This window comes from Lonchura striata, chromosome 3 (assembly GCF_050655825.1).
Source record: "Lonchura striata isolate lonStrDom1 chromosome 3, ASM5065582v1, whole genome shotgun sequence".
NCBI lineage: Eukaryota > Metazoa > Chordata > Aves > Passeriformes > Estrildidae > Lonchura > Lonchura striata.
In genome coordinates this window covers 77,452,861-77,475,043 of record NC_140705.1, presented here as the reverse complement: position 1 = coordinate 77,475,043, position 22,183 = coordinate 77,452,861, and the positions used below count along the sequence as shown (strand labels likewise).

General features: G+C 39.8%; 1 long non-coding RNA gene across 24 annotated transcripts in view; it reads left to right on the top strand.

Moving 5' to 3' along the window:
* Positions 1–22,183, top strand: part of LOC110477926 (uncharacterized) — a 306,989-nt gene that overhangs the window by 62,275 nt on the left and 222,531 nt on the right. For 16 of the 24 annotated variants that reach the window (XR_014954343.1, XR_014954361.1, XR_014954356.1 and 13 more), the window contains exon 1: positions 10,764–21,607. The exons of 2 other annotated variants lie outside the window; for them this stretch is intronic. This is a non-coding gene — a long non-coding RNA (uncharacterized LOC110477926). Of the gene's footprint in view, positions 1–10,763; positions 21,608–22,183 lie in introns of those variants that run through there. 6 more of the 24 variants (XR_014954351.1, XR_014954346.1, XR_014954360.1 and 3 more) reach the window with 6 other exon arrangements.

Sequence of the window (22,183 nt, the reverse complement as noted above, 5' to 3'; positions counted from 1 at the left end):
TTTCTTATTCAACAGCTTTTCCTTGAATGTATTTTGCTTTAGGCACATGCACTCAAAGATACTGTAATGCATTTGTTTGCTTTTTAAAACAATTATTAAATATATTACAAATTCTTTACCTCTATGTGCAATCAAGAGAGCTTCCACCTTGTTCATCTTTGCAAAGTCTTTATTGCTGGTAATGACATGTTCACATGGAGGAATTGTAGTAAGAAATTTAAAAATTGCTGTGATCTAAAGCAAGTGTCAGACATTTCATAGAATGCATGTACAAGGGTCAGGATAGGTCAGTGTAAAGATTTTAGCAGAGGCATGTCTATTATGTATATGTTTCAAAGGAAGTTCCCAGGTACTTAGTGTGCTATGCACTTTTTTTCATGTAACTATATATGACCTGTCTCCAGGAAATTTATGGTTTTAGATTATGCAGGGCCTCAGATGAGCCCTGGATTATTTTAAGCCAAAATGTGCAAAGTTTACCACTTTTTACTCCCTCCCCTGAGGCCATGTTACATACCTTTGACAGCCTCCAAACAGTCACTTTATTTTTGCAAAACCTAGTCCCAGATCTCATCTAGCCTTCTTCTTCATCTGCCCAGTTTCAAAAGCAGGACACTAATGCCTGTGCCCACACATTTTGTTTTAAAAGGTCCTATCCATTTGCTTTGCTCTCAGTTTCTGTTGGAAAACGGAAAAGCTCACCTCACGCATGAAGGAGATATTTGCTGAAATTCAGCCTAGGGGACTTTCTGAGAGCATGACTTCTACCTTGCCTATGACCCAGGGGCAGCTGTTTTCTTTTCCTTACCTAGGAGTTGACTGGAAAGAATCTGTTTCTTTTACAGCTGTCAAGTGCATCTGACAATATTTGTCCTTGTGTTCATGTGCACACTGCAGAAGGCTGCAGAAGGCAGATGCTTCATCCTTTTGTTTTCCTGATCTCAGATTCCCAGGAGGTTAAAGAGAATTGAATAAAATGTAGAAAAACTTTAGCATAGGAGGTTTCAATATTGTTAAAGAGTCTAATATATTGTAATTGTTCAAGCCTTTGATGTTTTCTTGTGGGCCTGTTTCTCCCTCACTATGATTAAGTTCATGGTGAAGTCTAGATAAATATGACATTTAATGCAAGCCTATTCTTGCCTCTAGGGAGACATGCCTTGTTGAATGTGTTGACTTCACTGTGCTCTGAGAAGCACGATAAGTTCAACATGGTTATGCCAGGTCTTCCTAGCTCCTGTCCTGTTAATAGCTTAACATGTGTGTAAGTATAATAATTGTCAACTTAACACGTTTGTCTTCATTACAGCCCTTCAACAGACCTCAATTAATGAAGTCCTGTCACTGTGGCTTTGGGACAGAAAGGCCTTTTACAGTACAGGAAAAATAGTGAAATTGAGGGACAGAGACACCATAAACTTACATCTTCTGAGGTGTCCAGGTACCTAAGGTCTGGGTTTTGCATTAGGGTCTCTCCAGTGGCAAAGCCATTTAGAAATTTTTTCTGTTCTTCCCCACGGTTCCACCTGAAGTTTGTCTTTCCCCTCAGCCAAAGTGGTTCTGTGTTTGTGGGACTTCTGAGCTGATCATCATGTTGCAGAGAGAACATCCTGGCCCTCTATCCTTATCCAGCCCTTAATGAGGACAGATACCAATGGAAAATTTTCATTATAAAGATGGAAACAAAACCAAACTAGGATTCAGGTTTTGGTCATGGTGGCAGGATGGTAATCCCTTTGAAAAGAAGCAACTGCTCCTTGCTGTGCAAACAAGAGGAAGACAAATTTTCACCCTGCCTAAGGTGAAGAAATGTCATGTAAAAAGTGTAATCAACAGTTTTCTAATTTCTCTGTGTTTTGTTTGCCTTTTTTTCCCAGTCTGCATCTTTTAATGGCCTCCTTAATTCATGAATTCACAAACAGCCAACAGGAAGGAGCAGGGATTAGCTCCTAAAATCAGAGGCAGGGCAAGAGCTTTGCCCATAAAGAATTCATATTTTGGAATAATTTCCATGGGGATTAATGGGAATTTGGTATATAAAAACTAGAGGTATTGTGTGTGCATATCTGTCTATATTAGGTCAACATGAATACTAAAACCACTGTGTTCTCCAGTTGGTCACAACAGGCTGGAAATGGGGTCTTGCAGCTGATTTGCTGTTTAAGAGTGGAAATCCTTGTGTCCACAGCAAAACAAGGGCAAACTCCCATGGAGCCAACATGTTGCCTACCTGTGCCAAGGAGTCCAGGGTGGTGTCAGCTTTATGCACTGCTTTGCATAATTTTTATTTCTGCCCTCTCTACATAGGTTTTCATAAAGGACAGGTTAATGAGCACTAAGTGACATTTATTATCCAGACAGCATATCAGGGCCAGTTAGCCTGATGGATTGGTAGGAACATGTCTTAGCTCCATACCATTATTCAGTCCTTAATTATGAATTTTTCCTTAGTAAGTGCTGAAAACCATGCAAGGCTTTCAGATTTACCTTGCATTATTTGTAAGGAGCAAGTGCTTCTTCTGCACAGTCCAGAGGACACAGTCTTCCACCAATATCTGTGAAGGGCTTTGATCTAATTTCTCATTTAGAAGAATTTAGTGTGCAGGGGCTGTGTCTGCATGCAGGAGAAGACCCAGGCAGACGTAGCCGTGCCAGTCCTTTAACTCTGCAATTCTTTAACTCCTTTAATTTTAAAATGTATCAGAGGTACTTTATTTTTCCAAGTATGGAAATCAGGACATGCCTGTAGTTTTATACCTAGAACTTACCTCTAGATGGGTTCATCCTCTTTACAGTCCTAGTCCTTTTTGCTGGATCAGCACACTTCTATGTACATGGTCAGAGGCTGGTCAAACTTCTGTAACAGCTGAGCTTCCTCCTCTAATGGGGTCTGAAAAAGATGTTTGTCCTCCCAGAAAAACGCTGCGGGTATCTCTGGCCAAAATAAAGCTCTGGTGGCATGGATAATCACTGCGTCAGGAAAAACCTCAAAGAGTATTTCTTTCTGCAAGTAGTGGAAGCAAAAGGACTCTAACTGCAACCTCTTAGCAACCACTGAGAGCCTTCTATCAAGTGAAAGAAAATTGTACTTTGATCCATTGGGAGATGCATTTGGATGTTGCTAGTTTTGGAATATTTCAGAGAGCCTTGGGGGGAACTTCTGGTGAGAGTGTTTACTTTGCAGCCACTACCTGTGGTAGCTGCAAACTGTCATGTTTATTTTTCCTCTCCAGGGGAGAAAAAAACCATGCCTGTTTCCAGTGATGATGGAGGCTTGCCCTGTAAAACACCTTCCCCTGTATATACTACAGTGTAATATTTGTGGGGAGGCAAAACTGAGCAAATCAGATTTGTTAACAACAAATAGAACTTGCTCCTCAGAGGCTGTTGTGGTGCAGCTTCCCCAGTTTAAAATGATGCTAATTTACTCTTACCTAGTTACCAAGGGGAGGCTTTGTGATTTCAGATATGTCACCTGCTGGAAATGACTAGAAGAGTGAAAAATATATTCAGTTCCTCAGTGAGTGTTTCTTATCCTTTTAAATGAGTTTTTGTGTGAAGAAGTATTTGATAGACTATAGCCAATGTAAGATAAATAGTTTCCCTGAGTTCAGGACTAATTATCCTCAGGGACACAGCAGACTGAAGAGTTAGATGAGCCAGAAATAAACTGGTATCTCTTGGCTATGGTGGGAAGTAGGCATTTACATTCCTACCATACACACTTAGATGGCTGTGGAGCTTGTTGCTGCTGGAGAGAAAGTGGATGGCTTTTTCCTAAGAGCCGCAACATGTAACAAAGAGCATGTGCACTGACCCTCTCCTTTGTGCACAGGTAGATATACACCACTGGCAGCACTTGCTGGCTATAGGTATTTCAAACTAAACAGGCTCTTAATATAGTCAAAAGAGAGAACTTTTTGTATATGTGGCATTGCACATGCTTTTCTTGTTTACGTAGCATACACATTTCTTACAGAAGGATGAGAGAGCATGCTTTTGTTTAAAAATCCAGGAATAAAATGAGGTTTTGTCATGTTTGCCCAGCGCTTGAGATCTTTTTCTGTTTTCTTTATCTCTTCTGTTTTTCTTAGATATTTTTCAACATTTGAGGCTCCAGGTTGTGACTGGAAGCAGAAGGGTAAATACACATTGAAACCAACCGGAAATCTCATGATAATTTAAAAGAAAAATTAATTTTTGCATCTTAGGGTTAAGGTGTTTGGTATTTTTTGCCTCCTAAGACAAAACTCCCCTTAAAGCCAAATGTTTGAGGTTAATTTCCTGAGTAAGTACTGCAAGATCTAGACAAATTTGGCAGAATAAAAAGTTAATTTGCTTCTTAAACTCCGGATGAGTATCTAAACTCTGTGCCACATTCCTAAAACAGATCATTCCCCGTGCAAGCCTCACTCTAGGAGAAACCCAGCCAGGCCATGCTGTGGGCTGTGCTGGGGGAGGCTCCCATAGGGTAGAGTTCACCTGTGGGGCCACATGGGACGTGTGGGAGCACCAAAAGCTTTCAATGGAGAGGGGCAGAAAGAAGGGAGAGGCTGAGAGGCAGAGGACTGGTGAGGGTGTGCAGTTCAACCTTTTTGCTAGCATTGCCATGGTGTGGTGTGCAGCTGGCAGGTGAGAAAAACCTGGAGCATGGCCCCAGCCAGGAGGGACGGGTGCAATCTCTTGGCTGGCTGCAGCACATCTCATTGTGGCTGCTATATATAGCTGGGGAGATGAAGTGTGATAGCACTCACAGCCCCCATCCTCCCTCTAGGTGTTTGAAGGGCAAATGCCTCCAGGGCAGAGGGCAGTTTCTCTGTGAGCTCGTTCAGGTGCTACTCAGAAACTGTTTTATTTTCTAATGAAAGCTCATGTCTGTCCCTCTGCCTAAACTGGGGCTTGGGCCAGAGCACAGAACACTAGCTCAGTGGTCCTTCACCCTGCCTCCTGGAGTAGAGCAAACACATCAGCTGCAAGTTCCTCTCACTGTCTGTTTGGAAGTGTTTGTTGATGAAGTTGCCAAATAGAGAGACATAAAAAGGAAAAAAAGTCCTAGCTTTAGCCAGTGGATTTGTGCTTAGCATGGTATATTAACGAACTGTCTGAGGGCTCAGAGTACCTTTGAGAGCAAGGTGTGCCTCGGGGAAGTGTGAAAATAGGGCTTGTCTAGCTGAAGGAGGTCTTTTGACATCATCTGTTCCTCTGTGCCCTCCAGATGCTGCTGCTGTCAGCACTGGGAACTGTTCACCAGCATCCCAAGGATTCCTAAATTTTCAATTAGCATTGTGAAAGCAAAGGCAGCATTCATAATTTGTGATTCTCTAAATGGAATGTTTGTGACCTCTGCATTCACAACTTGTAGTCACAAAGCTATAATTTTTTTGATTTTTGTCACATTTTGGTAAGATTAAAAAGCCCTACATTTATATTTGATCTTGCTGACTGGGTTGCAGAAATAATTTCTTCTTCAACTGGAATATAAAACTTTGGAGGTTTCATGTCCATTGGGATGTAAAGTAATTGATAAATTCCTATTTACTTCAACCACCAGTCAGGGAAGTTTTTATTTTCATTTTAGCAAAAAGGATTGTGTAGAGCACCCTCATTTTTTATGCTAACAGACATTTCAGAAAGAAAGCAGCTAAAACTGAGCCTCTGCCTGTTTGGAAAAAAACTATCCTTTTTCTAAGAAAATCAGAACTTGGTTTTTTGTCTGCAACTTTTATGAGGAGTAGCATTTAAAAGTCAAAATTTTTATGTTTTTATATTTTGAGATTTGCACACTTTAAGTAACTTTGATCAGCTTTGTGGGAGCTTTTGGGCTTTCAATCCTCTTATTTTTGAATGTGCATATCTGCATTTATTTTGGGAGTTGCTCTTCTAAATTGCAAACATTTACTAATGATCTTAAAATAGCTGCAGATTACATTTTCTCCTGGCCTGCAGGCAGAAAAGGAGCACTTGTCAATCACTTACAAAAACAAGAACAGTGACATGAACTGTGTTCATTTCTTGTAAAGATAAAGAAAGCCAAAGAAGAAACATTTTGAAGGTTAATTCTCTGAAATTCCTACATTAGAACATTTGAAGAAGGAGACTTACTATTAGTCGACTGTATTGATTTCTGCCACTAAGGGAAGTGGGAGAAAAAATATTTACTGTGTTAAACTGCTGAAGCTTTCAACCAGTTCATATTGAACACTGTGTCCTGCTCTCTTCTCGTGGTGTTCTCTCTGTGGAAGGGAAGACTGGAAGAGGCACTACAGCAGAGCAGTGAGAGGGAGCTGCTCTGTGCCTGCTGGCTTCCTCAAGGGCAGCAATCACCCCTTCTCACTGTTAGCAATGGGTCACAAAATAATCTTCACGATGTGACAAATCAAGTGCTGCTGCAATTAAAAAGGGGTCATTGCTGCTTTTTGGTCTTGTTCGTCTACATGGCCTTCCTAAATGCTATGAGTACTTGCAAGTACAGTTACTAACATGGCAAAAAAATTAGTTCTAGTTGATTTGTTTCAGGCTGCTTGATATTTAGGCTGATTTGCCAGAGAAATTTTGTTGTTGGGAAAACTGGAGTAAGTGTCTTAGTTTTTAGGGTGTTTTTTGTACTTTTCTCCTCATTTGTTTACAAACATTAAACCTTAAACATGGACTGTTTGCTTCCTTAACAGAAGGCAAAGATAAACAAGCTCAGACTTTTAACTAAACTCTTAAACTTGAAGATTGACAGATGGATAGATGTATTTTATAGTGGGGCTCTACTTGGAAAAGTGGCTGGGTAATGATGGTGTCTTCTTCCTCAGCATGACACTGTGTGCATTCAGTCAGATCTTTATGGCTAAAATAAGTCTTGACTGCTTTTTACTCATTAGCTCTGCAGAGGCTACATAGCTAAGCAGCAAATATAGCTAAGAGCTAATGAGCTATATTTTCCAGTGGTGAGCACTGAAGCCTCAGCAGCTGAGACTTCTGCAGACTATTGATTGCCCCTTACAACAAGGGGGTAGTAGGCGCAACACCATATTTCTCAAAAGAAATTAATTCCAAATAAACCCAAACCAGCTGCCTGTGTACTTGACTTTTAAGTTTTAATACGATTCTAGGTCTGAAAAATCAAAATTAAATAGAAGGCTGAACTTGAAAGACCAATTTAAGTTCACCCTTTTAAGGCTGCACTTTAAGACACATTTATTTTAATCATTATTAATTTTTTGGTAACCAATAGTTCTTTTAATGCAAATTAGATTTCACATTGACACTAAATAGATGATATATTATATATAAGACTTCCTAGATTTGATTATTAAAGCTTTTACTGTAAGAGTTCAATGCTGAATCATTAGTGTTTGAAACTGCAGTATGTGATAAGTTACTCTAATAGATTTTCTGCAATGTTCCTGAAATTAGTCCATGAATTTGTGATCTTCTTTCAATTAGATAAAAGTGACTGCTGTGACTGTAGAAATCTGAAACAGAAACTGAAAAGAAGATATGATGTTTTTGTAATTTTTGAAAATTACAAGTACAAATGGGAGAGCATGGGGAGCTGTAATGGGAACTGCACATGCTAAGTCCATTTTCATTAATAAAGTAGTTAAGCAAATGTTAAGGGATGAGAGCTGATGAACAATAACACCTTTATACGTATATTAAATAATCTCTGACATACTGAATTTTAACATTACTGATTTGGTAGCCAATGGTAATGATGGCATGACTGAAATACAGGTATTTCTCAATATTATTAAAGAATTTGACAAAATACCTGCAACCTGAACAATTCTTTTGCATTGTCTCACACATGGAAAGGGTCTAAATAAATGGTGGTGATTTGCAGCAAAATATTGAATCCTGGAGGTGCCCAAGTGATGTGGTACGACACATCACAGTGTAATGTTTTTTTACTAGTGTTTAATAATTTTTGCAAGAGAAGTGTAAACTGTACATTAATTATGTTCCTCATGGACTAAATGGGGAGGTATAGCAGATGATGTACTGATCACCTTATCACTAACCTGGTATAATTTAGTATAGTCCAACTAAAAGTGGGAAATTTATTTACTGAGCTGGTATGTGGATCTGTGCTTTACTTCTTTCAGACACATATATCCGTTCTTTTATGTCAAGGCTACTGGCTTTTTTGTTAATGGTTTTTAAACTGCTTGTAGATGATAAGTGCAAATAAAACAATTTTATTAAGGATGAAAAGAGGAAGTGGATAAATATTGAGGCTCACACAGTGATACAAAAAGGATCAGAAAAGGCTGACAGAGCAGGGACAGCCTGCTGCTGAGCCAGACATCATTCTTTGGGAGTCATATGTTTGCAGGGTGTGCTCAGGGCCATCCTGTGGAGAATGAGGAGGATATGGTCATCCACAGAAAAGTCTTGTACAAATGATACAGTCTGATGTTTTGTAAGAAAATGTCTCTAGTTATTTTAGTTCTGTTTCCACCCTGGTAAGGACTCTCTGAAGCTGAGGAGACCCAGCTCTCTCACAGGGCAGAGGGGGAAGCAGGGGAAGACAGAAATTCCCCTGTCTAGGGTAGGCCTCAACTTTTTTGGTCCAGAGGGTGGGTGTGCGTTTCTCAGCCAGAACTTTCTGGAAAGGAAGTATTTTTATGTCAAAATGAGTTTTAAGGATTTTTAGTGCCTACACTAGACCTCAGCAGACTTTGGGTGTGACTGGAGGATGGCAGAGTTGAGGGGTGACTTCAGTGAGAGCTGAGCTGGCTTCCATCAGAGTGTCTCAGGTGTCAAAAGTACAGAAGTTGCAGGGCAAAATCTTCAGCTTTTGCTCCAACTAGCCAAATTAAAATGAAGCAGCTTCTTGTGCTCTGACTGCATGTAGGGCAGGTGCAGGCCAGAACAAGCTTCTTTCCCCTAGATCATGTTTTCATATAGAGGAAAGAGTTTAGAAGAGCAAGTTCAAAGGCAGTCCGGACAGCCAAGGCCAGTGCATCTGAGGCTGCCAAGAATGGTGCTTGTAATCGTAGCAGTATTTATCACATTGCAGTGGAAATGAAAACCCTGTAACATCTTCCATGGACCCTTAAGATGCTTGGAGGCAAGACAAAATTTTGATTTAAACCATTGGCTTAAATTATTAAAAGCAATAAGAGTGCCTTGAAATATCTTAGGTATTATAACACATTTTTTCCTCTTGGCTCTGGTGTCAGCATGAAAACTTTTAGGAGAGTAGGAAATGGGGTGGTAGAAGTGAGTATGCAATAAACTTGTAGAGGAAGTTCTTGCCTAACAACTCCTAAAAGGCTCCATGTTATCAGTGGTTTTAGCTAGTGAGATGTCTTATTTACTTCTTTAGAGTTTTCCATATTGATTGGGCCTAAATGTGCTCCTTTTACAAAAATGTCCATGGCGGTGATTAAGTCTTGCATAAAAAGTGCTGTAAATTCTTGTAAGCTCTAGGAGACTCTTTAGCAGTCACTCAGCACCAGCACTTCTCTGCCAGGACCCCGTAAATCAGGTACTATCTGGCAGTTTTAAGTTAGTTTCCCTATTTTGTCTATTCTTTGAGCAAGTGCTAGAGACAACTGCAGTTGGCTACATACACAGTCATCTGCAATGTCTTCGGTCAATTCAAGGCTGGAAAGTTTGAAAAATAGAGAGCATTGCGGTGGGGATTGAAAGTCTTCCTCCTTCTGCCTCCAGCCTCAGGCCCAAACCCATGAAGAGGCAGCTGCTGGAGCAAACAGTAAAAAAAGAGGATGGGTTCACATTTTGGCAGGTGCAGGGTGATGTTACTCCTGCAAAGCTGGATTGACATGCACCTAGCAGTGCAGGGAACGTGCCTGGTGTTTCTCTACATACAGGGGAAGTTAATCCTTTATAATGTATCCTCTGTGGTGTCTTCTGGGCTGCTGACTCAGATATAGGGAGGGTAGGTGTGGTCCACTTGCTCTTGATTGCTATGTGGGACACTACCTATTAAGGAAGGAGATGTTCCTGACCATCTTTCAACATCAGAATAATTTTTTCTGGACCTCCCAAGTCTGGATTTACCTTGTTTACTCTTTTCTCACAGTCAAGAGCACCACAGTTTGCCTTTCAATCATGAGAGTGGCATTTAATGGTGGGCCTTGTCTTTTTGTTGATGGAGAACCCATCTACCAAGGTGCCAATGCCATTGGATTCACTTAGACATGCCTAAGTTACACCTGACAAGAAATTAGTGTGCTGCCAGCACCCATCTGATTCTCTTCTGCTTCTCTGCTGCTGCAGCACAAATTATATGGCTGAATATATTTCATGGTTCTTGGACTCAGATATATTCTGCACATGTCAAATATGATCTGATTATTAAATGTTGACCCATGGTATGATTTGCTATGTGTTTGATATGCAAACCTCTTGATTACATTGAATGACTTCTTCAGTGAAGAAAAATGGATTTTAGGGGACAATTTGTTTGAAAAATTTATTGGTAAGCTAGCTTGAACATAATGTGTGGAAGACTTTAAATTCCTGACTAAAGTGTGTAGCAAATTTCATTCAGATTTTTGCTATATATATTTTTAAAAATGTATTTTATATATATATATATATATATATATATATATATATATATATATATATACACACAGTTTTTTTTTTTCTCTTGAAGACAAGACTTGGGCATTTCAAGCTTTGAAACAGTTCTTTCTGTCAAGGGCACAAGTCCATAAGTTGTGATTTTTGGATCTGTACGCTACTGAGCTAGTCAGGAAGGTGGTAAAATTTTAAACTAGCAGGGGTATGCCTGAGGCAAGCTTCAGGCATACTGGCATCATATCTGTCTTCCTGTTTTGCCAGCAGAAAAGTGGTACCATATAGACTGATTAGAGGAACATGGACAAGGGAAAGAGTAGATTATTCCAGATAAAATAAACAAATAAAACCTTCATGAAGTAGCAAGCTTTTTGAGATTATTTTTTTTCCTGGAAAGGTTTTTTAGTGCTCTAATTTGAGAGTTTGCTATCAACTGCTGTGCCATTTTCACCTGAGATCATGTGAATTGGCAAGTTTTAAATAGGACTATTCCTGGTTTACTCCCATGTAAATGAGACACCTTGCCAATGATATCAAAGACTTTTTTTTGTAAACCATAGAGTTATATCAAGTTCTTAATTCCACACAACAAGAGAAGTGAAAACGCATTTTCTACCTTGTTCTTGATCACATGTTGTGCTGCAACATTTGTGAAACTTATAACCAGATTATGATTTTTAAAACTTGATGATCTTTAAGACTTCATATTCATTGATTTGGACCTATCTTAATATTTAACATTGACATATAATGCTTTCCATATGTAAACATACTCTTTACCTTTAATTTTCTATTAACCATAGGGAGGGTAACAAGAAGATGGAGCCAAGTTCCTCACAGTATTTCATGCTGGGTGAGTAAGGGATAATAGACATTAGTTGAAATGAGATGTTCAAGTTGGCACATAGTCAGACAATGGAGCAGGTTGTCCAAAGAGGCTATGCATGCTCCATCCTTTAAGGTTTTTGAGGTGCAGATTGAGAACACTCTGGTCTCCATCTTGTGTCTCACCCTGCCTTGAGCAGATGGTTGGACCAGAGACTTTCTGGGGTACCTTGCAAGCTGAATTCTTATGATTTTTAATTGCTGGTTTGTCCAGTCTAGTTACAAAAGATACTTTGGTCAGTGTTAGGTGAAGATGAAGGCCCTTTCCCAAACTGGATATAATTTATAAATACAGAAGGGAAACTAAGATGTTGCCATCGCTTGATGAAGATTGTTGTTTAGGAAGACATGAATATAAATTGTAAGGATAGGAGTTGAACTCGCTCTGACACATTGGACTTATACATATTTTTAATGTAGTTCTTAGGTTAGATTGGCCAGGGACTAGACTTCATTCCTTTTCATTTCACAGTCTCTCCAGAACAGCAGTGCAGTGAGCAGTTTAGTTGGGTTTAAGTGGTAGCAAAAGCAAGCACAAACCAGGTAAGCAGGGATTTACACTGACAACTCTCTACTGTGTCACAGTCATTCCCCTGGGACTTCATTCTTTGAAATCTTACAATTTTTTGAAGAAACTTCTCATCTGTTTTTAGCTTTTTGCTGATGGTTAAAAAGACATTCAGATCCCACTCTTGAAGTTTTTTCCCCTCTTTCATTTCATTTCATTTCTGCCACTTGAGCTATGATTTTCACTTCTCTTAGCAATCCCCACAGAACTCTTTTTGTCCTCCTTCCTCTGATGCTGTAGGCAACACAAAATGAACCATTTGCTGAGAACAGCTTTTGCAGTATCCCAGCTGCTACTTTCAGGGATCCACTCACAACTTCTCCAGGCTTTCTTGCTTAGTCAAAAATCCCTGGCCTGAACTCCCATCCATTTCTAACCTTCACACTAACTTTTTTCCTCCAAAGATCAAATTAATTCTAGCTCTTAACTTGACTTTAGTGGATTTACTGCTGGAATCTGAATACCTCATTGTCTTTCACTTCTGAGTACTACTAGTACTAAGATAACTGCAGTTTTATGAGCTTCTTATTTTGAGACTGCCATTAAAAAACAAGCACTTTAGTGCCCTCTGATACTTGAGCTTTACTGTGGTATTTGTAGTATCTCCTACAGTGAGAACAAGAAGTATTACAGTATAGATAAAATTTGAGGTACCGTAAATGTTACATTTATTTTAAATGACCCATTGCAACCACACAAGAAAGATATACTTAATACTTTATTCTGTAAATATAAAAATTCATCCAAGACTATGTCCCAGGAAAGTGAGAAAGAAGTAACATTTCTTTCTCTCAGAGAAATTGCTTCTTGTGTTAATGAATTACCTCTAGATCTTGTAATTCTTAAATTTTTCCATGATTAGAGACCTTAGGTGTCTTGTTCCTACTGCCTCAGCCTGCTGTTAGGGGAAGACCATCTTTGCAAGCACCTGACCTTAACACGTGGAGTGGAATACACACCTCTAAACTGTGATGGCTCCAAATCTGAAGGGAAAGTGAATTACCTGAGATTGTTTGAATCTTTCAACCCAAATGTCTGAGCAACAGTAACTTTTGCTTGTTTAATTCTGGGTATAAGTAAGGAAGCTTCAATTGTTAAATTTGCCTACCAACTGAGAGAGACTAATTTTTAAAGCTGCTGCCATAGATGGAAATTTAGAGAACATTCCCAAGGCTTTTGAAAATTGCAAGGAAGTTTGAAAATATTCTTCATGGGAGGATTTTTTTTATATTCCTGTTTTGAAGGGAACACAAAGCAGTTGAGTTTATAATGAAAGAAAGTCCTGCTTAGGAAGATATTGCTTCCACGCAGCTCAACTCCTCCCTTTGTTGATTGAAGAATATGGCTGTTTTGGTCAAAAATCCTAGAAGAGTTTCAGTATTTTTCTACCTGTACTGAATGTATCAGGAGGAAAGAAGGCAGATAAGAGCCCTCTATTGCTGCTAGTGCCCTTGAGAGTCACAAACACCACTCTACTCTGCAGGGCAGCTCTAAGTGCAGCTGTGGATGTCCTTGTTTAGATCTCTGCCTGCTGCTTCATCCTTGTGTCACATTGTACTGCGTGGACGTCCTGGCCTCCAAGGAGCAATGTGCTGCCATGTACCCACCTCCTCAGCTACAGCCCAAGCCTAGGTCAGCATCCAGGCAACCATAACAGCAAGTGTTAGTAGCTGGGCAAGTTGAGTAGTGCATGGCAAACCCTGTTATCCATGTCTGTGCTTCTCCTGTGGAATAGGATTTTGCCACCTCTGTTTTTACTCAGTGCTAAAATGCTATGAGACAGGGTGTGCATAGAGATGTGAAAAAGCTGTTGCAGTGCTGCTTTTTGTCAGTTCTTTGTGGTTTGGGTCATGCTGATAGCACTCCCCTGGTGCTAAGAAGTTCTGTGAAAAGCAAATTAAAATAAGTACAATTTGGTTGTAGAAGACATTTTATAAATTATTTTTACCTAGTTGTATTTGCAGTGTCAGGAGCAGGGCTAAATAAAATAATCTTTCCTGATTTGAACTAGCAAGGTGGCTTCCTTTATGATGCTTTTGAGCCAAGGTAGTGAAAAGTGACTAGAAAATTTGGTGCTCAAATGAAAAATAATTGGAGGTCTAATCTTCAGAACAAAGGTAAATATCTCTTTTGGAAACTGAACAAACAGTTAGGGGAAGCTCAATAAATGCTGCCATCCTTTCAAGAAAACCTAGACCATAGGCCTTTGAGGAGAGGTATCTGTGATTGCTTTGTAAATGCAAGTTGGCTGGTTAAATTAACTACACAATTTCTCTAGGATTCTTTTGTAAGGATTGGAGACACTGTTTATTCCAAAACTGGTGCAGGGAAATGACAAGGAACATACCTGGAGGCCTTAGAGAATGGCCAGCTACTGCAAATGGCTGTTAAGTGAGTGGGCAGTGCAAACTCATCTGAGAAGGTACATGGGTATCCTTTATTTAAGTATTGCTGCTTTTTGTAATTAATTATACAGTTATGTGTAAAGCTATTCAAATATAGTTATGTCCTTAAATTAGGAAATGCAATAAATGTAGATGGTATTTGAATGCTACAGTGTGCTTTATAGTCCTCAGTCATTAAGGAAATTCACTGTGTGAGTGTTTCTGTGGCATGCATGCACATTTAGCTTTCTTCATCCCATCTGGTTAACTGTGTTGCTTCCTCAAAGAGTACAGTGTATCTTTAAATCTCTGTTACACCACATTTATTTGATTTTTTTAAAAGGAAACATTATTCTTTTAAACTTAAAAAAGATTATTTTTTTTCAAATCTCTTTCTGTAAAGTTCAAAGGTGCTTTGACATGCTTTAAAAGTTCAAACCAACTGTAACAACAAAAGCAAACACAGATTCTTTTTCCCCCCAAACTGGAATATAGAGAAAAATTATTCCATTGCAGACATAAATCTCAGGTGTATCATGTTCTCAGCCCCTATTTTTTTTCTCCTATTGGACACCTGAGGAAATAAAGGTGATTGTAACATGAAGGAAAGAAAAAGTAGTTCAAGTTTATATTAGCCAAACATGGGAAGAGAAGCAGGCAGAAATTTATGAAGTCTGAAATGCTTTTTTTGGAAAGGACTATGACAACTTCTTTGTCACCAGCAAATAGGTTACATTTTAACTTGATGGTTCTTCTGCCCAAATGCTCCTGTAGTAAGGCAATACCTTGAATAGCGATTTTGCTTTTCTGTCAAAGATTCTTGGGTTCATGTATCTAGAGGCCAGAAGGACCTATGATGACTTCCTAAATAAAGCAAGTAATAGGATTAAATTCACTGATGTTTGCAGAAAGTCCCTAACTCCTATTCATGAATAGGTTTTAGTAGACATCTGGTTTTGTTTTAAACACACCATATAATGACAAATCAACTGGATCCCACAGGAAACTGTTCACATAGTTATTTCTTTCTTAAAAGCAAGCATTTTGTGTTGCATTTGAATATTTCTATTTTCAGCTCCCTGGTGTTTCTTATCTCATTATCCAAAGATGTTAACAAGCATTCAACATCAGGCTCAGATGAGATCACTGGAGCAACTGTTGCCCCATCTGCTCACCCACCCCATCCCAGAGGCTGCTGCCCAGCAGAGCAGGGATGGCTAAATGTCTCCTGAAATGGCATAGTTTACAGTGATAAACTCATCTTGGGCAGCAATTTACAAGGAAAGAAGACATAACTGGTTTTGCTGGAGCCACAGAGTTTGATCTTTGGCTGCATGCATATCAATACTTTAATGTACAGTCTGAGGTTCCTCTTATCTCCATGGAGGTAGTTATGATCAAATATCTTTCTAACCTTCTCTTTTAACAGACTGACCTCTGAAATGTGCCTGTAATGACCCTGTAAATTTGTGCCTTTGAGACCCTCAATTTTGTAACTTTTTTTCTGGGACATATTTTAACGTGTGGACATGACACTTTGATAACCATTTCTGAACAATTATCCAGCAGTATGTGTTAATCTCAAAGACCTCTCCTCACTGAAAAAAGGTAAGCCTGTCTCACAGAGGGTTCTTTTCAAATACATTTCTCAATTCTGCAAGTGTGACATGGTGCCAGACTACTACAGAAAAATGTGGGTTATGAAGCTTTGGTATTTAAACACCACATTTGAATACCACTGAGAAAAAAAAAGCAAATGACAAAATTAAGGACATTTGATTTACATGTTGTTTCTTTGTTTTTCAGTACTGTAGTGGGAAAAGCTAACTGAATACAAAACTTTTACATTAAAAATACTTTTCTTTTAAGGAGAAGTACTTTCTTCCAACATGAAGTTAATAGTTTAAAGCAGGATATTAGGACTGTCCATTTCCATTTGTAAATTCACTGGAGTAGCTGTAATATATTGGATGACCAAATTAACATGTTTAATGAGAACATCCAATATATACATGTAAAAGCTCATTGTTTTTATGGTCACTCACTACACAGCAATTCAGTGAAGTCAGCAGTGTAGGCTGAATTCAACTCACTTTGCTGTGAATTGGAAATCAGAAATATGAGCCACCTTGCATTGCTGAAGTAGGTAAAGTTCATTAATGTTCATTTTGGGAATGATTTAATGACGAGCAGTTGATACATTGCCAGCTCATAGTCACTCAATATCAACTCATTAGCAGGAAGCTGGACTCTGTGTGAGTTGTTCTGAGACTTATGCTTCAAACACAAGAGTAATGATTTTATTAGAGGAAAATAGTTTTCAATATAAGAAACCATATTTTAAAAATAAGGTGAGAGTTTATAGAAGTACTGTTGGAACTGCCTTGAAATTGCTTTCCAGGAAAGCTCTCACCCATAAAAAATACAACACGAATAACAAGGTATGTCAATGTCTTTCTCATGCTAACACAAAACCACTATTCTTTGTAACTGCTAGGAGCTGCTTATGTAGACTTGCTATCTTATACTTTAGATCTAGGAAATCAACACTGAATTTCATTTAGACTCAGTAGAGAAAAACAAATCAGTAGCACCATATCAAAAGCACAAACTACATCAGTTTATGTACAACATTCAACACACTTGAAAGCACACCACCCACAGCAACATCTCCCAGCATGTTAAAAGCTTCCAATGCTACCTTCTCTACTTTCTTCCCCTCATTTAGAGTGTGTTCTTTAAAAAAAGACAAATAACAAACTATGTTTTCATGATTCATTTTTCCCTTAATCTTGGGTCTGAAGCACTACCTCTACTTATTTTTTAGATATTCCTGTGTTCCTTCCTTTATTTTCTCAAGCATCAAACAAGGTGATCCATAAACTCCATTCCTTTGGCATGTACTTTGCCACTCCTGAGACATTTGTACCCCACAGACTCACATCTCCTTCCAGTTATGTTACTTGGGGATCCCAAATACCTGAGATTATCTTTTAATTGTTTGCATAACCAAATCACTGATATATTGACTTTTGTTTGTTTTAATTTATCTCCTTAAACAAGCAAAAAAATACTGAAAGATAACAACATTGTTGGCTGATTTGACTGCGTGACATTTGATATAATCCTCATGGGCTACAAAGCCAGCATCAGGTTTGCAATCACAAGAGGTCATCTCTAAAAACTCAAGGAGGAGGAGGAGAGCTGTTGGTGCTGGGAAAAAAATTCAATTCCTGTAGTAAAGAATCATTTGTTTCGGTTTATTCACTCCAGTGACATATATGAAGGCAATGACTGTAAATCAGCTGTCAGCTGACAGCAAAAGACTTCACTCCAAAAAAAGAAAAAATTGCAAACTAGGATCTGTCAGTTTCACGCCTGGTAGTTTTAAAAATACTAATAAAAACAGGAAAATGTGTGACAGGAAACTGATTTATACAAAAACCCAGCAAACCTGTGTTATTTGTAGTGTAAAGTTTTCTGCCTCTTACAAATGCATCTCAAGAAAAATCCATAGCCTGCAAATCTCATTATCCTATGGATATTTTAAGATGTCCTTGCTCACGTCTGGACTTTGGGGATAGATCCTGCTTTTGCTAGACAAGTCAAAGCAGTGGATTCTTGTGTGGTTTTTGCCTCTTAGGTGGATAGCTAGCTCTTGTTGCTTAAGAAGAGAGAGCAGAAGCTGATCATGTTTTTGGATGCAGAGGTGTTGCAGTTTCCCTTTGCAGGCAAGCCAGTAGCTGTGAAAGAATTGTGAAGAGAGGAGACAAGTGGAGCCAGGAAGTCTCAAAGATGACACCAGAAGGAAATTCTTGCTGAATTTTTGGATGGTTGTATCAATTTTGTGTTCCTAGGAAAAAAACTATTTTCTCCTGGTATATTTCATTTGTTCAAGTAGAGTCATTAAAAGCATGGGAATAATAATTTGTGAGGTAGCTTGTGATCCATGCTGCTCTTTCCACTCCTTCAGCCTAGCTCAATTTAAAAAACTTCCTACATTATTGTCAAATTCTTCTTGCAGCTAAGAAGATAAATGCATCAAATTGTCTCCTGTTAACAGGTAAATTACAGGTTCTCCCTACTGGAAGAGCGAACAAGTGCTTTCTGTACATGGTAACAGTTTGTTTTCATTGAGTTTGCACTGAAAAATGCAAATAATCCCTGTGAAACAGTTTAAAGAATGGAAAACTGGGAAAATTACGAACTTAATGTTTCACTTTTTACCAAAAATGGTTGTCATACTATGCCAGGCACTTTAATGAAGAAATTAGCAATAAGCATTTAGGAGTGTATCTTCAAGAGAATTGTTAGCAGCTTATGCATACAAAATATTTGCACTGGAGAAAGTAAAAGTTAAGTTGATGAACAAAAGGTGTGGTATTACATTCAGACAAGGCAAAGTGTGCAGCTAAAGAGAGGCTATGCATTTCTATACTACAAGCCACCACTGTTTTGTAACTTGTAATTTTTCCTTCCTTTGAATAGTCTCATGTATGGGCCTGGGTCTCTTTTAGGTGATGGCAACTACCTCATGCTCAGGAACATATTTTAGAATAAGGAGATTTATGCTTACATCTCTTTTCCATGCCTTAAGTGTGCAGTTTTAATAGAAATAACACAGGATTTTGATGATGGGTGTCAATGTTTTCTTAAGGGTGCTGGATGTTGGTGTTAAACACTGTTCATACAGGGCTGCTGGCCCAGCTATAAATGGTACCTGGCCATGAGAGTTAGAGCCCCAGAAAGCCAGAGGCCGTGGTACCTCCTTGTCTGCCCTGCTGTGCCTCCTTGTCTATCAGCTGTTGAGCAATGCAGCCAGGCTTGGCCACACCTTTGACCTCAGCTTCATCACAGTGCTGTTTTCTTGTCTGCTGCAGGAGGCTCTCATAATGAAGCTAAATACTGCTTTTCTTAGTTTCAGGAATACAAGCTACTGAATAACAAGCTACTCTTGCTATTCAAGGCAAAGAAAGCAGAATCTCCTCTAATTTCTCTGCTATTTCCCCTCCTTCCTTTATAATTTTAAACTTTTTTCACTATTCCCTACCAGCTTGAACTGGGTGGAAAATCAGCACTTCCTGTTTCCTAACGCCAGGCTGTGATGAACACTTTGCACTACATTGCAGCCTTTCTGCTGGATTTGGTTCTGACATAAACTGGTAGGACATGCTGTCACTTGTCACTCACATGATGTTTTCCTTGTGAATGGGTTCTTCGACATCCTTTTGCCCAAAGGATAGTCAGACACTCTTCTCTTGCCTGCTCTGTTTGTTAGCTTTCAGCGCTCATTGCTCTGATTGTGCCAGATGCAGAGAGGCAGTTACTCCCCTTAGAAATTTGCAGTAGCCTTAACCGAGGACACGGACAAAGGTATTTTTGTGATCCGAGGAAGACATTAAGCAGCTGAGGTAGGAGGGAGATGATGGCACCTATGAATGAAGCTGGTGCCCTGTGGAAACCTTAGCTAATTACCTCTGGATGAAGAAGCTGTCATGGTCCACTGGCCAAACTGTTGGACGCTGCTACCTGAGCAGTTCCATGGGCTCTGGGCAAGGAGCCAGTGCAGCTTCCAGCCTTTGCCAGTCCATTAGCTGCAAGCTACTAATATGACACATCCCTCACGACTTGTGTCCTCTAAAGGCAGTGCTGGATTCAGTCCCAGATCCAAGCTCCTACATCATGTGCTATTTTCAGATTTTAATTTTTTTATTAGGAACAAACTAGCAGAAACAAAAGCCGAACTATTCCTTGCTGCTCAGCAAGAACAGACAGTTGACACTGTGGTGCCTGTTTCCATGTACAGCAGCGCTGGTGGGAAGTGCCAGCACACTGCAAACCTCACTGTGCTGCTGATGCCATGCCCCAAAGATCCATTCCACAGTCACCTTGAGAGAAGCCTGCCAGAGAATGGTGTGGCAGCCCCAGGCTTCACTTCCAGGGAAATACCTCTAAGGGCCTGAACAAGCACTGATGTAAGCAGAGAAGAAAAAGAGCTTGCCTAGACCTTGCTTGCCTGGAATGTGAGGGTGTCTACCTGTGCTAATGCTTACTTGGGGGCAGCAGAAGGCAGGAGGCCCTGCACAGTATCTCTGGGCTGTGCTGGCAGCAGGAGGAGTAGTTAAGGACTGGTGTGTGCTTCTTGCTGGTACAACCAACACTTAACACATTCACTTCTAAAAGGACACCTCCCCACTTGTGTGAGACAGCTCAAAGTTATTTTAAGCAGGCACTAGCCTAGTCCAGCAAAGCCCAGACAAAACTGACATCTCTAAATGTGGAAGAAAAATATCTCAATGAGCACAACAGTGAAGAGTCACTATCCCAGTCAGCCAGAAGCACAGCATCCATCCCACACTGGCCATTAATCTCACAGAGTAATGAGTCTGGCTGGGGAAACTCCTTTTCTCTGGTGGAAAGAGACAGCTGGGCAAAGCCCTGCCAGAAACAGAGCACTGGTCAGGCTGTGACAGATGTTTGCAGGACAAGTAGAGGTTTCCTGGAGGAAAGTCGACCTGTTGCAGAGTTCAGGGCTGTGCTGAAGGACCATGGCATCATCTGGCAGCACTGCCATGGCTGTATTGCTTTGCTTTGAAAAGGAGAGGAGGCATTTACCAGGTGCATGACAGGTAAAACAGCCAGAAACAGCCCTGCAGCCATCTGAACAACTGCCATACCAAAACATCAGTCAACTTTGCCTTTTGTAGTTTTGCTCTCTATGGACTTGTTTTTTAATGAAGGATACATTCCTCCTATAGTCTATAGCATTTAAGCAACTTTTCCTCCTGGAAAACTATTTCATAGGAAACCTCACAGCAGTGACAAGTAAAAGATAGAGCCATATCAGCATGCTGACTTCAGACATAGAGCTGTCACTTGGCCAAAAGTGCCTTCTTCATCAACCTTCAGAGCCCAGCAAAACTCATTCTACAGACTTCATCCCACTACAGAGATGCTGTACATAGGCACTGTCTGCCCCCGTTTCACTCTGGAAGGGCAACTCCAGCTGCCGTGGCTATTGGCAGCAGGGACCACAGAGGGCCAGAGGTCTCTCACCTGAAGCCATTCTATTGTTAATGGTGGAAACAGCTGGTTCCACTTCCTTAGGCTATTTGTTACTGTTCCTCAGCAGCTGGCTCTCAGCCTGCAGCTAAACTGATGAAGGAACCTAGGAAGGCACTGCAGTGGTGTTGATCTCCTGATGCCCTTGGGTTGTTTTTCCACAGTGAGTAAAGCTTACCTAGCTGGAATATGATGAGAATTGCTCTCATGGTCTGTTCATCAGCTGTTTTATGTCTATTTGGACCTTTAGCTTGTGCACCATAATTGATGGTAATTGTGCAAATAATATTTTAGCCTTGTACAAATGTTTTTGTAGTAAGTGACCACGAGCTAAGAAAGGAAGAATTTTGATCCATGTGTTTTTTCAGTTTTCCTGAATACGCTCATGTTGTTTAACCTTCTGGTGCCTAGAGTCTTTTAATATTTGGATATGTTGGCTTCTACTCAGAAACAGAGTTGGTGTGCATAGTTTTTCCTGTACCATGACCATTTTCAGCCAAGGGTCATATGACCTTCCATTTCAGTTGACTGTGGTATGTTAGACTATAAGCATGGATAGCTTGTAGAGGTTATGGTCTGTGTTCACCCATTGCTTTTGTGTTAGTACCCTCTGTGGAGGAAACAGACTGGCAGCTACTGTTGCTACCAGGGTTACTTTATGCCTCACAGCTCTGTTATGCACCCACAGTTGGCAGCTGGGTTACCAGTATGGGACAGAGAGTGCTGTAAGAAATTCCCA